The sequence below is a fragment of the Neophocaena asiaeorientalis genome, unplaced genomic scaffold, assembly GCF_003031525.2.
Source record: "Neophocaena asiaeorientalis asiaeorientalis breed wild unplaced genomic scaffold, Neophocaena_asiaeorientalis_V1.1 scaffold268, whole genome shotgun sequence".
Lineage (NCBI taxonomy): Eukaryota > Metazoa > Chordata > Mammalia > Artiodactyla > Phocoenidae > Neophocaena > Neophocaena asiaeorientalis.
The window spans coordinates 1,985,301-1,985,554 of NW_020173979.1; positions in this window are offsets into that span (position 1 = coordinate 1,985,301).

Sequence of the window (254 nt, forward strand, 5' to 3'; positions counted from 1 at the left end):
AGCCCAGGCTGCAGCAATCACGAGGGCCTAAGCCTACAAGTCCCATACTGCCCCGCAAACTGGAGACGAGAGTCCGGAGCCTGCCGGGAGATGTAGTTTCCGTCGGCCAGACCTCTGCCTATAAGAAAGCTGGAGATGACTGCCGGAAAACCTCCTGCCCCACAATGCAGAGGTCGGCGGTGTCGTCACCCGGAGAGCGCCATGGATGGGGCGGGCGGTTTCTGCCGCCTCTACCGCCACCTCTGCTGCCTCAG